The sequence below is a fragment of the Merops nubicus genome, unplaced genomic scaffold (assembly GCF_000691845.1).
Source record: "Merops nubicus isolate BGI_N331 unplaced genomic scaffold, ASM69184v1 scaffold27777, whole genome shotgun sequence".
Lineage (NCBI taxonomy): Eukaryota > Metazoa > Chordata > Aves > Coraciiformes > Meropidae > Merops > Merops nubicus.
The window spans coordinates 3265-3583 of NW_008621405.1; the positions used below are offsets into that span (position 1 = coordinate 3265).

The window sequence follows — 319 nt, forward strand, 5'->3', positions numbered from 1 at the left end:
AACCGCCGCCCCGGGCGCACTCAGCCCGGGGAGGCCCCTGACACAGGCATGGGGCGGGGAGCCGGGACACCCACATCCCCCCCGTTGGGGCTCCAGAGAGAGGGGCAGAAAAGTTATGTGGGTTAGGGGGGTCCCCTGCACATCACGCCAGAGTTTAGTCAGGGTTTAGTCAGGGGCCACCACAGCCATGCAGAGGAACCTGCACCAGGAGGAGGAGGAGAGAGAGGAAGGGATATCGCACGGACCTTTTTCCTCTACAAGGGCAAGGAGAGAAAAGAGAGGTGAAGAAAAAGAGGGGCAAGCAGGAAAACATCGGAGA

At 60.8% G+C, this 319-nt stretch overlaps 1 protein-coding gene across 1 annotated transcript in view; it reads right to left on the reverse strand.

Annotated features, from left to right (window-relative positions):
• The window catches only part of SSRP1 (structure specific recognition protein 1), a gene marked incomplete at its 5' end in the record, with an annotated part of 5876 nt that overhangs the window by 3190 nt on the left and 2367 nt on the right, over nucleotides 1-319 (reverse strand). The gene's annotated exons all lie outside the window — the stretch shown is intronic.